The 16961-nt window shown below is 36.7% G+C and overlaps 1 long non-coding RNA gene across 1 annotated transcript; it reads left to right on the top strand.

Moving 5' to 3' along the window:
* The first annotated feature begins 14305 nt into the window (after positions 1-14305).
* LOC140178134 (uncharacterized) lies at positions 14306-16089 on the top strand. Its single transcript, XR_011870379.1, has 3 exons — positions 14306-15017; positions 15099-15273; positions 15353-16089. It is a non-coding gene; the product is annotated as an uncharacterized lncRNA (long non-coding RNA).
* Positions 16090-16961: the final 872 nt, after the last annotated feature.

Genomic DNA, 16961 nt, shown 5'->3' with positions numbered 1-16961 from the left:
TTTATCACATAGCAAAGAGGCTGTTGTAGAGTCAATCTCCTTCATGTTTAGTAGATTGTAATTTACTTTTCAATGTTTATCTTTCTATAATTTCTTGAGTGAAAAGGCATATTGAGAGAGCTCAAGTAAAAGCCAATGAGTTGAAAGAGGCTGAGTGATACACTTGAGAGAAAAGTCTAGAGTTATTTTCAGATTTCTTTAGGTTAAGTGTGTGTCTTGTATCTTGTACCTGTGAGGTACCCCTTTCTTAGTTGGGTTAGTACTAAAAGGAAGAGTTAGGTATTAGCATAACCAAGTCAAGTTAGGTTAAACTTGAGTGTGAAAGGATTGTGTCAATCCTGTGGAATTGGTGTATGTAATACTTTAACTATAGTGGAAATTCTACCACTGTTGTGGTGGAGACTGGACGTAGGTTGCATTGCACAAGGGCAACCAAACCAGGATACATGATGGTATCAGCTTCTCTCTTCCTTGCTCTGTTCTGTTTTCTAATATTCATGAGACAAAGCAAAATTGTCTCATAAATTTCCGCTGCTGGGTTCAAACAGAATCATAATTGCAAGTTTGCTTTAAAGGGTTAATTCAGTAACTTAAAGAAGGTCATAGATTCAACCCCCCTTCTCTAAGCCTTCTACAACCTTCAAACATCCATGTCACCAAGTTTTATTCAATGATGTTTATGAACGGTGCATCTGATCCCATACTTTGCCACACATTTTCCACTTTCCTAGACGGTGCTACCTTGATATGGTTTTCTGGTTTACCTGTAGGTTCTATATCGAGCTTTGACGAGTTAGTCGACCTTTTGATCAACAATTTTGAAGCTTTAAAGCTAAGATTTATGTGCATGACTCAGGCTACCTCAACACCATAAAACTAGGACAACATGAAAGCCTTAAAGATTATATGACAAGGTTTGCTAAGGCTGCTATGAAAATACCTAACCTCAACCCAGATGTTCACCTGCATGCGTTGAAGAGTGGATTCTGTCTTGGAAAATTCCAAGAAACCATAGATGTGACAAAACCAAAGATGCTAGCTGAGTTCAGAGAAAGGACAAGTCAAATTGAAATAGAAGAACTCTGACAAATCTGAAAAGCAGAAAAACCTAACTCTAACAAAGAGAATAACTAACGAAACAAACAATCAAACAATAAGGCAGACCAAAAGCCATTCAAACTGACACCAAACTTCGACATGTACACTCCGTTCAACACCAAAAGAGAAGACATCATTAAAGATATCTTTCATTCCAAATTAATCAAACCACCAAACAAAGCGGGAACCTATCAAGGTCAATGATATATGGACAAATCTAAGTACTGTACTTTTCACTAGAAGTATGGCCATACCACAGACGACTGTGTCATAGCAAAGGATCTCCTTGAGAAGCTAGCTCGTCAAGGCCTATTAGACAAATACATTGATAGTCAAGGACAGAGACGAAACATAATAGACCTCGGCCAATATTCGAAGTCGAATGACAATTATAGAGACAAAGGAAAAAAGGTAAACAAAAATCCTAATTGACCTCGTTGCATTATTAACTATATTTCTAGTGGTTTCGCAGGTGGAAGATGTAGTAACTCTGCCAGAAAGAGGTCGTATAGGGATGTCAGTGACTGAGTCCAAACCAAACTTAACCACCAACGTGAATATCTCAGAGATCACATTCAAATCTTCAGACTTCAGACCTGTAGTTATATCACTTCAGGTCGGCGAGCTGTTGGTGAAAAAAGTCCTTTTAATTAAACCTAGGAAGTAGTGCGGACGTGTTGTTCTATTCTACATATAAAAAAATGAAGCTAAGTGGCAAAGCCCTACAACCATCGACTAGAAAGTTAGTAGGTTTCTCAGGTGATCACGTTCTGAAAACAACCCTAGGTGAATACCCTAACTGTAAAACCCTAGATATTAAATAATTAGTTGTGAATAGTCAAAGCCCATATAATGTCATTTTAGAGAGTCCTTATTTGAACAGATTTGGTACAATTATTTCTCTTGTACATCTCTGTGTTAAGTTTTGTATACAGGATAACAAAGTCGTCACGATCCACGCTGACCAGAAATAGGCCAGGCAATGCTATAATGCATGCTTCAAAACAAATCCCCCAAAGAAATCCAAGCAACAACACATTCATGCAATCTATAACTCAGAGAGTTTACCTCCCTTAGCAGAGCTTGATCCTAGGACAACCAATGCTATGTTTTGCTTGATTTTTGTTCAACTTCGATACAAGTGTCAATCAAGCTTATATCACTGATCTCAATTCTGGGAGCAGACATGACTCCTCTAAAAAGGTGGGCTGGACCCAAAACTAATCGATTTTAATGTCAAAATTAGCTTTGCAAATAGTTGAATAATGGAATTCTTGCATTAATGATAATCAATTTGTACAAAAAGATGTTTAACAAAACCAAAGATGAAAATGAAATCAATACAAGAGTAATTAAAACGGTCTAGAAAGAAGAAAAGAAATTGCTTAAACATAAATAAAATGATGAACATAACTAATAATCAAATCAAAGAAATGAATTGGAAAGGAAATACACAAGAAGTAAACAAACATGAACTGACTCTTAACACTCACATGTACTTGCACTCTACGATCTTTCGTTGCATTAATGTGATTGGGAACTTTGCAGAGCTTTGATATGACTTTGTGGTGTTGAATGGAAGTCTCTTTGCAATATCTTAATTTTCCTATTTATAGAGAAGAAATATTTGTTTTGCTGAACTTTTTCTGACAGTTGTCAACTTTACTCACGTTCTTGTTTTACTTGCTCACTAAAGTCAACTTCCCATGTTCCTACCACTTTGAGAGCCAAGTAATAGTGTCCCACGTTAGTGGCAATTGGATAAACTTTTTGAAACACATATCCTTTTCTTCTCGACTCCCCTCACTTGGTCAAATTTGTATCTTGCTCATTATTTACAAGACTAAACAACTCATCATTGAAACCCATCATTGATGTCGACACCTCCATTTCTAGTCGAAATCAAAGTTTGTGCTAACAAATTTTTCCTTGAAACATCAATTTTGAAGAAAAATGAGAAGTTTTTTATACGCTTTATGTATGCGCATGACATGTGCCACCTTTTCAAATTCTAAAATTTGAAAAGACGTTTCTAAAAAAATTAATGCCTTCGCGCTTTATTCTCTTTGAAAAACATAACATTTTCTTCAATGGACTAGTATAAAGCGCTTCTCCTTTTTCTCTCATCATTTTTTACTTCTACTTTTTTAAACTCATATTCTTACTCATTTCTTCCTTTCTTCTATGTGAGAAACCTTCCTCTTCTTCACTTCTACTTTTTTAAATTCATATTCTTATTCATTTCTTCCCTTTTACTCCGTGAGAAACCTTCCTCTTCTTTTACTACCTTTCTCTATGACTTCTCCATCTCATAATGTTGATGCTCTCCTTTGCCTCTACTGTAGTTGCATCATCTTCCCAACTAATGGCTCCTTTTATCTCTGCTGCTGCAACTACTTCTTCTGTGGCTACCACTACTGAAGCCACTATTGTCAAGGCCACTGAAGATTACTAGTGTTGTGCAAGGACATGATGATGATGTTGAATAAATTGCTCCCCTTACTATAGTGGTCTTTGCTAATTAGTTTTATAATCAAAATGGAACACTTAGGGCTTTAAATCCTGCCATTGAAACCACTGAGTTGTGGCGTAGCCAGGTATTTTTTCCTTTTCAGGCAATGACACAACTTATGCATTCCTAGGTCCTCTTTCTACTTGAGATTAACTAGACTTGATTAGTTCATTATTTCCTACTTCTTCAATCGTCTTCCTCTAACCGTCTTCCTCTTATATTTTGTAAAGGAGTCAAATTAAAGCTATTTATTTTGGTAGTCGAGTTTTTAGAACTTCACTTCCTAAAGAGTCAAGAACCATGTTTGCTGCTTGGATGTCTAAATTAGAATCATCTTATAAAAACCTTTGGCATGCAATAGGCATTTGACAAGCCCTAAAGTTAGCCACCTTCAACATATCCTATATCGCACCTTTGCTAGGCTCTAGTCTTTACGTTTGGTGTCCTTCGACCAACAAATTCATTTTTTATACAGCATGATGGGTCCAACCTTTATGGAAGTTTCTGTCTTAACTGGATCCCACTAATGGGGAAGCTGTTTCTTGGGTCACTGACCTTCCTATGTTGGAAGAAAACTTAGACATTAATTTCTAGTCTTATGTTGTGTCAACCTTTATTCATAACAATATAGGTTTGAAAAGTGAACCCATCACTAAATTTGAAAATGTGGCATTTTTCCTGATTTAGCTAAATGACTTTGTCTTTTTCCCTAAATCTATTCAAATTCAGAAGAATAACTATCTTTCATTAGCCATCATGCTCTACTCCAAAAAATATGTTGACCTGCTAGATCTCATCATCGGTCAACTTTATGAGTCTCTATCCCTAGTGATTGCTGAGATACGTCGAGATAAATCCTCTATCAACCCATTTGGGCTTCTATGGGTAGTCAACCTTTAGTTGAAGGCAGTTTTTGAACTACAACTTTCTCTGTCTTCTCCCCAGAAAGTACCCAAACCTTTCCTGAATGGTATTCAGCTATTGTTTCTATCTTGGCTGAAACTTAAAAATATGTCTGCAAGAAAAGCTTTCTATCACTTCTTCAACACATTTGTAATTTGTAATCAACAAGTCAGGAGATAGCAACCAATATTTCACCAGCCCTTTCACTCGAGTCGACAATTATATCACTTTTTTAAATTCATTTGTAAGTTCGAAGTTTGAAGACCAAGTAATTATCAATGATCCATGGGCCTATAACTTGACATCTCAGTTGCTCCCAATTAGCTTACCCAAAGGATCGACCCTGGCTCTAAAAAAAAGTGGTTACGTATTCTCCTCAATTTATAGCTTGAGAATTTGGGTTAGTCCAATTTCTTCCTTCTTCTCTCTCCCTTGAAGCTGAAGTATAAATATTGCATTATGACATTTTTAATATAGATGAGTTTAATAGTATTTCGTAGTTAAACCATCAAAGAATGTCAGAGCAATACCATCAAGCCAATGTAGCAAAGTGCTTTCTTTTAACTCCTGCCTTCGAGGATTGGGGGTCAACATATTTTTCTACTCAGTGAAATTCTTGACCCCGATTTCTCTAATTTGGTTCTTCTTCCTTTGCAGACAAGAGTTGCTTATTCAAAAACCAAGGGTAAGCACATCGTCGAAATTTAAAAATTTGAGAAATATTACAAGGTAAAATGGAATTATAAGAAGGTTTCTTGGGTGTTTTAGGACACTCTAGAGGTTTGGGAAATGAAGAAAGAAGCTCACTATTATAGGTGTCTCGATCGCTTTCTAAAAGCAAATAATCGAGATTGTTTTCCTAAAAAAAGAAGCGTTCTTTAAAAATTTTAAGTTTCCTTCTTTTTCTAATGCCCCTTTTGGCTTGGCGAATCGACTGCCAGATTCTCTTGAAGGTGCTCTAGGTGTCTTCATGTCTCGTACTAACCCCAAATCGCTGGGCATATCCTCAATGGGGCTTGAACTAAGTCGAGATACTTATGACTTTATAAGTGGTACTACGAGGATCACCAAATATCCTCCAGATATCACAAGCCTACCTTATACCATTTTACTTTATATTGTTTATATTCTTATTTGAATTTTCCATGTTTCAGTTGCTCAACCCACTGTGATCTTTGGGATAAGTCCCGACCCAAAGAAACTTACAAAAAGCTGGGATGATTTTGTTGAAGAACCTGCTCCTAGAAAATCCAAAGCTAAGAAAGAGGTGGTCGAGGAAAGGGCAAATCTAGCAATGCCACCCTTCTGTCAAGAAATCGTAGGCCTCTTGAGGTTCTTTAGGGGTCTGGTCCTGCGAAGTTGTAGAAAATTGTGAAACCTCCCATTTTCAAGGTAGTATTTTCATTCATATTTTGACTTATTGTGATTTCTACTTTTCTTTTAAGACTCACATCATCATTTATTATTACAGTCAAAACCTACTTCAGCATCCTTAGTGAATCTTGAAGGGGATGCTTCTGATAAGAAGGACAATCAGCCTCATCCCAAGTGACTACACAAATGACCAGTATAATTTTTTCAACTGCGACCTTCTAACAAACGGAACTCTCGCGCGGTCTAAAATTTTCACAATTAAGTTCTTGTTGCAAGTATAGCTTCTAAACCAACAAATAATCCTTTCGTGCAAAAGTTTTGGTTGTCACAATAACAAACCCCTAATAAAATTTATAACCGAAGTATTCAAACCTCGGGTCGTCTCTCAAGGAATTGCAGGGAAGTATGATTTATTATTGGTTATGGAAAAGTATCTTTTTGGGGTTTTTGAATAATGAACGGGAAAAGTAAATTGCAGGAATCAAAGTAATAACTAATAAAGCTCTTAGCAAGGTATGAAAACTGGAAATCCCATCCTAGTTACCCTTATCAATTGTGATGAGAATTGTTCATTACTCCCACTTAGTTAACCCTTACTAAATAAAAGAAAGTCAAGTGGACTAATTAATTTGATTCCTCAAGTCCTAGTCAACTCCTAAGGAAAGACTAGCTTTAGAGGGATCCAAATCAACTAGTAATTTCAATTATCAATCAACAAGGGAGTTTGATAACTCAAGTGTCACCAATTAATCAATTCAAGCTAAGAACGTAAAAAGATAAATTAAAATCATAAATCTAAAATACCTCAAATTGCATTAAATATAAATTCAATTCTAACATGGAGTTCATAAATCAATATTGGGAAAATAAACAAATTAAAGTAATAGAATGAATAAAAGTAGAAGAGAACATAAATTAAAGGAACATTGAACCTGGAATTGAGGAGAAACAATCTAAAACTAAGAGAAATCCTAAATCCTAAAACCTAAGAGAGAAGAGAGAGCCTCTCTCTCTAGAAAACTACATCTAAAACCTAAAATTGTGTATTATGAATGTTGTGTTGATAAATGAATGGATTCTCCCACTTTATAGCCTCTAATATGTGTTTTTTGGGCTGAAACCTGGGTCAAAAACAGCCCAGAAATTGCCCCCAGCGATTTCTGATACGTTCAGTACGCGGCAAAGTCACGCGTACGCGTCGTCCATGCGTACGCGTCGTCCATGCGTACGCGTGGATTGAATTTTCTCCAAGTCACGCGTACGCGTGATCCACGCATGCGCATTGCCTATCTTCGGGGCAGCTATGATAAATTATATGTCGTTGCGAAGCCCCAGATGTTAGCTTTCCAACGCAACTGGAACCGCCTCATTTGAACCTCTGTAACTCAAGTTATGGTCGATTTAGTACCAAGAGGTCAGGCTGGACAGCTTTAGCAGTTCCTTCAGTTTCTTGTATTCCTTCCACTTTTGCATGCTTCCTTTCCATCCTCTAAGCCATTCCTGCCCTATAAAGCCTGAAAACACTTAACACACAAATCATGGTATCGAATGGTAATAAAGGGTATTCAAAATTAACAGTTTAAAGGTCTAGGAAACATGTTTTCAACTATATCACAGAATAAGGAAGGATTTGTAAAACCATGCAAATCATATGAATAAGTGAGTAAAGACTTGATAAAAACCACTCAAATTAGCACAAGATAAACCATAAAATAGTGGTTTATCAACCTCCCCACACTTACACATTAGCATGTCCTCATGCTAAGCTCAAGAGAAGCTATAAAGGAGTGAAGAGGAATGGTAAAACTTATGAAATGCAACCTACCTATATGAATGCAACTACATGCAAAAATGCTTCTACCTACTTAGTTAAAAGTAAACAAGTTCTTCAAGACAAACATAAATCAGATTCCACTAACTCAAATTACACAATAAAAGACAAGTAAACTTGTAAGAAGATAGCTCATGAAAGCAGAAAATATAGAATGGAGCATCGAACCCTTACCGGAAGTGTATATACTCTAATCACTCAAGTGTTTAAGGTTAGACTCTCTCAATTCTCTACTAACCTTGCTTTCTAAGGCTTGCTTTTCTTCTACCAATCAACAAAGAATTAATGCACAGATACACATATCAAGAGGTCTTTTAAGGGTTGTAATGGGGTTAGAGTCAAGGTAGGATTGTAGTTGGCCAAGTGGACTAAAATCTGAATCCTTAATTATCTTAAACTTTTCCCACCTAACTTAAGCCAATCCATGTAATCACAATACAAAATCTAACTACCCATTTACTATGTTTACCATATATTCATGCATCCGATTTTGAGTACAGTGCATATGCATTGCTATCGCAATTTACTTTGGGGCATAGTTGTAAAAACCGGACCGGACCGGCCGGTTTGATCGAAAAACTGGTGAACCGGACCTTGTACCGGTCCAATTTGGTATATTGACCGCTTAAGGAAATGGACCGATCAAAACCGGTACGAACCGATCAAACCGGCTCAAACCGGTCAAAATCGACACGGACCAAAACCGAACCGGTCCAGTCAACAACGCAGTCAACGGTCAACCTGCGTGCCGATAACGTCACACTGACGTCAGCATGCGGGTTGTGAAATTTGGAAAAATACGTTACGGGGTGTAGGAGTCAAACTTGGGTCTTCTGAATTGAAAACCAAGTTGACAACCACTGCACTAACCCGTTTCTTTAGTATTGCTAATGCTTTCTATAATATATATATATATATATATATATATATATATATATATATATATATATATATATACATGGAAATACTTAACTCAATATTTTTTAAATTAATTATTTTTTAATTGAAGTACAAATTAATTAATTTTAAAATAAAAAATAATAATGAATATAAAAATAAAATAAAACTTATTTATTCTGAGAAAAAATAAATTTATATAATTATTTAATTATATAAAAATATTTAGACCTTGAAATTATTCTTTGGATATAATTCATAGATTGTTATTCTTATTGTGTCTAATTAAGATACTATATAGTAGTATGAACTAATTATATGTCTATTTTTGTATTAGTTATTTATAGAATTCGACTTAATTGTTCTTAAAATGTTAGTAAAAATATGTATTTCAAAATTTAATTTTAGATTTTTGACTATTTTTATTTTTTATTTGCATAGTACCGAGTCAACCGGTTTAACCAGTGACCCACCGGTTGAACCAGTGATCCAGTGACCCAGTGACTTGACCGGTTCGATTACCGGTTCGGTTCTGACAACTATGCTTTGGGGTATTTTGTCTCCTGTTTATTATTTGCTCCTTTTTTTTCTTTTTTATTTTATTTTTATATTTTTTTTCTTTTGTTTTTTCTAATGCATATGATTGAATTATTGAATGCGTGAACATGTTCTAAATATTTCTTTCACATTTTCATAAAGAAGTTTAACATACTTAATTTCCAAAATCAAACGTTTCCAAACCCACTTTTCCCACGCTTAATTCATGAGCACTCTCACTAGTCTAAACTAACCAAGAATTCAAATTAAGGACATTATTGTTTTCCGCTTAGAGTTAGTGATGAGCTAAAGTAAAGAACAGAGGGGTGTAATAGGCTTAACATTGGTTTGCAAAGGATAATGAAAGGGTAAGGCCATATGGGTATGTAAGCTCAGTGAAACAAAGGCCTCAATCATATAAGTGCATGCATACATCAGACAATAGAAATATAGAATTAAGCAAGACAAAGATCACAATTTTAGAGAGAACAACACACACCAAAAATAAAATATTGGTTGATAGAATGCAACCAATTCAAATAGGCTCAAAATCTCACTGGTTTTGTATGTTCGAGCTCTAAAACCTTGTTCCAGTATAATATTCCTTCAAACAAGTTTATCAAAAATTTTAATTCAAATTAGTGAAATGCTATAAAAAATTTCTTGAAAAAGAAAATATTACTTCAACCAAGTGGTAAAATATGCAGAAAATCAAATAAATATGCAATCAAACATGCAAATGCAACAATGAACAAACAAAGAAAATAAAACATTGGTGTTGAGAAGAAAATAACTAACCCACAGAAGTCGGTATCGACCTCCACACACTTAAAGATTGCACCGTCCTCGGTGCATGCGGAGATGTACAAGTGGACGGGTGGCTCCAACTGATGCTTTTTCTCCAAAAATTGTGTGGCAGACTTGTTTATTGCTTCAGTTGGAAACTTTTTCTTTTCCCTCGTGGTGGCCAGCCTGAAAAGGGAGAAAATAAAGGTAACATGCAATTCAAAGGGATAGAGCAAGGAAGAGGGCAGTACAAGTGATAATCATGCTAAGGTAAAGAAGAATGTCATTAACACATGGTCGCGACTTCATGTAATTAGGACATCAATGGAAATATAGCATGATATATTGAGACAATTAAATGCAAGATGTTTATTGGCATGCTGGCAAAGGCATGAGTAGCATAGATCAAACATTCAAAGCCAAAATGTATTATCGCTCATAACAAACCAACAATCACGTTTGTATTGACAATTATAATTAATTAATAAAATATAGGAAGGGTTTTGTGAAAAGCAGGCATTAGAGTAGAAGAGTAGAATAATTAAAAATGCACAATGCTACACGGGCTTATTCACAAACACTTGGTATGCATGTTTAATATGATAGGGAAAGTATTAAATTTGAACATGCAAATAACCCAAAAATAATAATTAGCGATAATTGTCAAATAACTCCCTAATAATCCACAAGCAAATATGGAAGAAAACAATCACCCAATTAGATTTCTAACACCAAGTAAAATAATGCAAAAATAGATAAATAATAAAAAGAAGAAGAAAAAAAAATAGAAAGAAAGAACCTTGAGAAGAAGGTGATAAAGAGGGGTAATGAAGAATGTGAGGTGAAGAAAATATGATGGAAGGGAAAAGAAAAAGAGAAGAGTAAAGAAAGAAAAAGAATGGAAAAAGATGGGAGAATAAAGAAGAAAGAAAAGAAAGAAGAAAGAAGAAGAAAGAAATTAGGATTTAGAAAGATAAGATATGAAAAACAGGGTTGCACAGGGTTCAGGTGCGGATTTGCGAATGACGCATACGCGTACTCCAGCGTACACGTGGGTCGCGCACTGAGGGGGGCGACGCGTAGGCGTCGGTCACGCGTACGCGTGACCATGTTTGTGCTATTCGCGCGAGGGCATCGTGGCGCTCGCACAACCCTCTGTTCGTTTTGGGATCTGTGCCAAAATGTCATATGACGCGTGCGCGTCAGGCACGCGCACACATGGAAGTGCAAAAGTGGAAAATGACGCGCACGCGTTAACGACGCGTACGCATGGGTGGGTTTGTGCTTCTAGCACAATTCCAGCACCAAGCCAGCATAACTTTCGGCCAATACACCTTTTACGTCGAATTCTCCAGGTCACGCGTGCGCGTCATTGACGCGTACGCGTGAAGTGCCAAATTCTCAGATGACGCGTACGCATGAGGGACGCGTACGCGTGGTGATGCTTGTGCGATTGGCACACTTTCTGCATTGTTCCCACGTGACTTTCTGTTCTTTTTTTTATGCAGATGAAAATGCAGACTATATGTAATACTAATGAGAAGAGTCACTAAAATAAAACTAAGGAGAGAAAAGAAAGAACGATCATACCATGGTGGGTTGTCTCCCACCTAGTACTTTTAGTTAAAGTCCTTAAGTTGGACATTTGGTGAGCTCCTTGTCATGGTGGCTTGTGCTTGAACTCGTCTTGAAACTTCTACCAATGCTTGGACTTCCAATAAGTTCTATCAATACCAAGTAAATTTCTCAAGCTTTGATGGAGTTCTTCACAAGCTTTGAGCTCCCAAAATTGATCCTTATATATTCCCGGATCCCAAATCTTGATTCTACACCCGTCTTCAAGTTGATCATGATGATTCCATCTGGGTGGTAAGCAATCTGAATTCTCACTAGGGCATCCAAACAGCTTCCTAGACCCATACAATTTAGTATTCTTCCAACCATGATAATTCAGCCGTGAGCTTCCTAGCACAATGAATCTAGGATTGTGTTGCCAACCACTAACCATCTCCCTCTTACTCTTAAAGCCACAAAGAGCTCTAAGCTGACCATCTGTCTCAAGTAAACCATATTCAAGTGGGAAAGTAAAGGTCAAGGATAAGAATTTTACCCACTTGACTGTTGCATTGGATGGTAATGGCTTTGGGGGAGAGGTCTCCAACAGCTTTGGCAAGGTAATTTTAAGCTCCATTCCCTTGTGCTCTTCCTTGGCAACTTCCACCTCTTTGCGAGCTTCTGTAACATTAACCTCTTCCTCTATTTCAATGGAAGAGAGTTCAATTATAGGTAGAAACTCATTAATTATTGAACTTGTCTCATGATCAACTGGTTCCATGCCTTCAACCATGATATGCCTTGGAGGTTGTACACCCTCCTCAACATCAAATTCAACCGTCTTGGAAGGAGGCTCTATAACTTGAGGTTCAAATGGAGGTTTCGCATCTCCTAAATCTTTAACCACTTCCTCTTCTTTAGTAATTTTGGCTTTCTCCACTTGCTCTAGTACAAAATCAGACTCCTCCTTGATGTCTTCCTTTCTATGACAACTCCCTTCAAATATTCTTTCATCTTCAAGGGTTTCTCCTGCCGCTACCTTTAGGGCCTCCTCTAGCTTTTTATGAAGTATGGATTCGCGAAGATGATTCCTTCTCTCTTGTTCCATGTCAATAGCATAACTGGGATCATCTTGCTCTTGGATTGATGGATATGGGCATTCTTGCACGGAGGGTGGTGGTGTGCTAAAGCTTGAAGGTTGGATATTGGAGGTAGAGGGTTGGTTCATACGGGATATAAGATTTTGGAGTGTAGAGGTGAGACCAATGATATTAGAGATGAGTGTGTTGTTATCCAATAGAGGTTGGGGTGGATAGGAGGGTTCATTTGTTGGGAGAAAGGGCTCATAATACAGAGGTGATTCTTCTTGATAAGGATGTGGAGATGGTGAATATTGAGGTGGTGGTTCTAGGTGTGGTTCATATGGAGGTGAATGGTGGAAAGGGACTTGTGAGTGTGGTGGTTCAAAGGTATGTTGGGGAGGTAGTTCATAAGCATATGATGGGGCTTGTTGGTAACTACAAGGGGGTCCACCATATTCATTATCTTGGTACGCTCCCTGGAATGGCTCTTGACTATAGTAGTTTGGTGGAGGTTGGTTGTCACGAAAGGATCCACCATAACTATTGTCTTGGTATGCATCACATAATGGTTGTTGGTTATAACGCATTGGAGGGGGTTATTGCCAAGAGGGTTGATCAAATCCTTGTGGCTTCTCCCATCTTTGATTCTTCCAACCTTGATGCCTGTTCTCATTATAGCTTCCATTCCTTACAACAACATTGGAACCAAACTTAAAGCCAGAGGGGTGAGAATTCATAGTAGCAAAAGAAATAAAAACTAATAGAAATTAATGAAAATAAACTCCTAAAACTAGAAACACTAACAAAGAAACGAAAAAGCAAATATTTACAATAACCAATAATAAGGCACACGTTTGCAATTCCCCGACAACGGCTCCATTTTGACGAACGGAACTCTCGCGGGGTCTAGAATTTTCACAATTAAGTTCTCGTTGCAAATATAGCTTCTAAACCAACAAAGAATCCTTTCGTGCAAAAGTTTTGGTTATCACAATAACAAACCCCTAATAAAATTTATAAACGAAGTATTCAAACTCGGGTCGTCTCTCAAGGAATTGCAGGGAAGTATGATTTATTATTGGTTATAGAAAAGTATCTTTTTGGGGTTTTTGAATAATGAACGGGAAAAGTAAATTGCAGGAATCAAAGTAATAACTAATAAAGCTCTTAGCAAGGTATGAAAACTGGAAATCCCATCCTAGTTACCCTTATCAATTGTGATGAGAATTGTTCATTACTCCCACTTAGTTAACCCTTACTAAATAAAGGAAAGTCAAGTGGATTAATTAATTTGATTCCTCAAGTCCTAGTCAACTCCTAAGGAAAGACTAGCTTTAGAGGGATCCAAATCAACCAGTAAATTTCAATTATCAATCAACAAGGGAGTTTGATAACTCAAGTATCACCAATTAATCAATTCAAGCTAAGAACGTAAAAAGCTAAATTAAAATCATAAATCTGAAATACCTCAAATTGCATTAAATATAAATTCAATTCTAACATGGAGTTCATAAATCAATATTGGGAAAATAAACAAATTAAAGTAATAGAATGAATAAAAGTAGAAGAGAACATAAATTAAAGGAACATTGAACCTGGAATTGAGGAGAAACAATCTAAAGCTAAGAGAAATCCTAAATCCTAAAACCTAAGAGAGAAGAGAGAGCCTCTCTCTCTCTAGAAAACTACATCTAAAACCTAAAATTGTGTATTATGAATGTTGTGTTGATGAATGAATGGATTTCCCCACTTTATAGCCTCTAATATATGTTTTTTGGACTGAAAATTGGGTCAAAAATAGCCCAGAAAATGCCCCCAGCGATTTCTGATACGTCCAGCACGCGGCAAAGTCACGCGTACGCGTCGTCCATGCGTACGCGTGGATTGAATTTTCTCCAGGTCACGCGTACGCGTGATTCACGCATGCGCGTTGCCTATCTTCGAGGAAGCTACGGTAAATTATATGTCGTTGCGAAGCCCCAGATGTTAGCTTTCCAACGCAACTGGAACCGCCTCATTTGGACCTCTGTAACTCAAGTTATGGTCGATTTAGTACCAAGAGGTCAGGTTGGACAGCTTTAGCAGTTCCTTCAGTTTCTTGTATTCCTTCCACTTTTGCATGATTCCTTTCCATCCTCTAAGCCATTCCTGCCCTATAAAGCCTGAAAATACTTAACACACAAATCACGGCATCGAATGGTAATAAAGGGTATTCAAAATTAACAGTTTAAAGGTCTAGGAAACATGTTTTCAACTATATCACAGAATAAGGAAAGATTTGTAAAACCATGCAAATCATATGAATAAGTGAGCAAAGACTTGATAAAAACCACTCAAATTAGCACAAGATAAACCATAAAATAGTGGTTTATCACCTTCCTTCTATAATCACTTTGGGTATTGCATCCGCAACAACTTCCCAGGTGTTAACAGGTTTCCTCGAGTAAGTTTTTATATATCGACCTTTTATTTCTTAACCCATGTCGATGTATTAACATGCTTTCTTTTATCTCTATCAAATTAGCTACATGCCACTTCCAAGTGTTGCAGAAACTCATTGCAAGTTGGGGATAAGTTTGGCTTGGTTTTCAACTACAGCAGATGCTGTTTCATCATCTCTCACTCTTTTTCATCAAACAATCACCCAACCTCAAATTGACTATGAAGTTGAGCCTTCTTTTAATGTTCCTTCACCTAAGGTTGGAGACTTAAATTTTGATGATGTCAATTTCAACTTTGACAACTTATCTGAAGCATAATCGGTCTACTCTTTTGCAGGAACAAAAAATCTATCTTTTGGTCCCAAAGTTAGCACAATTCTTTCTCAAGTAGAAGAGACTGCCAAGGAAGCTACCTCAGCTCCACAATCAACAGGTCTTAATCGAGTGGTTGTTGCAAAGGTAACTATTATTCTTGACTACCTCAATAATTCTTTAGAATAACTGAGTGCGGTAATGCCAATTTTAAAGGCTCGTCTCAATGATTCTTGCTGAGACGCACAGTGCTTTGAGCTTATTTATTGAAGACATCTATACCCATGATTCTAAACTTCAAAGTGTCCAGATCAAGCTTGACAAGTCGATCGGGCTCTTGGATAATCATGATGAGCAAATTAAAAAATGTGAATTAACTAAATCAGATATCAAAGAAGTGCTGTCGGAGGATTTATCAAAAGAGAATTCTATGAAGCCCAAAATTAAAGTCCTCAAAAAAGAGCTATCAGAGCTAAAGTCAAGGATGGCCAAGTTCTCTGAAGCTCATGCTACTTTTACCATTAGACTTCGCAAATTTGAAAAGTTTCATGCGCAAGCACTTCTAGTCAACCATCCTTGGTCGAGTCTATTAATCAAGCAAGTGCAGCGAAAGATAAGGTGGTCAAAGCAACAGAAGACTTCGGCAAGCGCCAAGAGAACCTGAAGTTAATGTTTAGGACTCTCTTTTGATTTGTATATATTTTCCTTCTCTACTTGGTTTCGACTTTGTGTACTTCAACATTTATTCAATGATAATGAAACAATTTCAGATATTTTCCATTGATGTGTCCAATGTTTCTATTACTGTGTACATATTTTAATTCATATGTATTGTCATAGAATACTTTCTCTATTTTAAAGGGTCTTTCCCACAAAGTGGACCATTTTCCTTTTACTTGCTCAATAGGTACTAAGTCTCCAACCGTAAATTTTTTTACTTTAGTTCTTCAATTGTAAGATTTAGCTAACATTTCTTTTTGTCGGACCATTTTGTCTAATGCCAATAGTCAAACCTTGTCTATTTCATTTAGCTCATCAATTATGCTCGACCAATATTGTTCAACTGGCAATTCATTTTATTTGCAATTCTTATGTTTTGAAAATGTATTTCTAATGGCAAAACAACCTTATGCCCATATACCAACTCATAAGGTGTTGACCCCTATAGTTTTTTTTGGAGAACGTCTATAGGCCCATAAGACTTGGCCTAGAGTATTATGCCAATTCTTGGGTTGTCTCCCAACATTTATTTTTTGATCAAATTAATGATCATTTTATTTATGTCTTCGACCTGACCATTGGCTTGGACATAATAAGGGGTCGAATGTATGATTTTAATTTTCTTGGTTTTTGGATACCCCGCATTTGTCGACCAATGAACATGGTCCCTTGATCTGTTGTTAAAGTTTGTGGTATATCAATCTGTGCATGACTGACTCTTCAATGAAATCAACTATTTTGACTTGAGTGACTTCCTTCATAGGAATGGCTTCGACCATTTATTGAAATAATCAACTGCGAATAAAATGAACTTATGCCCCTTAGTTGAAGTTGGGTGGATCATTCCTATTAAATCAAGAGCCAACCCTCTAAACGGCCAAGGTTTAACAATAACATGTAGGTCAATCACAGAT

The sequence above is a fragment of the Arachis hypogaea genome, chromosome 13, assembly GCF_003086295.3.
Source record: "Arachis hypogaea cultivar Tifrunner chromosome 13, arahy.Tifrunner.gnm2.J5K5, whole genome shotgun sequence".
NCBI classification, from domain to species: Eukaryota; Viridiplantae; Streptophyta; class Magnoliopsida; order Fabales; family Fabaceae; genus Arachis; species Arachis hypogaea.
Note: the sequence above shows the minus strand (reverse complement) of the source record. Positions and strands in the feature narration are given on the sequence as shown.